Source organism: Vipera berus (genome assembly GCF_964194415.1).
Source record: "Vipera berus genome assembly, chromosome: 2".
Lineage (NCBI taxonomy): Eukaryota > Metazoa > Chordata > Lepidosauria > Squamata > Viperidae > Vipera > Vipera berus.
This window is the reverse complement of record NC_138203.1, coordinates 266,596,906-266,597,121: the sequence shown is the minus strand read 5'-3', so window position 1 is coordinate 266,597,121 and position 216 is coordinate 266,596,906. Positions and strand designations below refer to the sequence as shown.

At 57.4% G+C, this 216-nt stretch overlaps 1 protein-coding gene across 1 annotated transcript in view; it reads right to left on the bottom strand.

Annotated features, from left to right (window-relative positions):
- LOC308663573 (cholinesterase-like) overlaps positions 1-216 on the bottom strand; it is a gene marked incomplete at its 5' end in the record, with an annotated part of 476,398 nt that overhangs the window by 380,969 nt on the left and 95,213 nt on the right. The gene's annotated exons all lie outside the window — the stretch shown is intronic.

Here is a 216-nt window from a genome sequence, read left to right as displayed (position 1 = left end):
ACTAGCAGTCCCGGAGTGGGGGGGGGGAGAGGGGAGGAGCCAAAAGAAAATTACTCCTTCGGCGGGGAGAAAAAGATCCAATCAGCTCGGAGGAAGGGAGTGGAAGCACAGTGGAAAGGGGCGGAGCCGGCTCGAACTAAAGAATGAGAGATCGTGACGTGAAAGGAGGAAAACAGCTCGCTTGGAGGACCGGGGGTGGTGGTGATGATTGGGGCA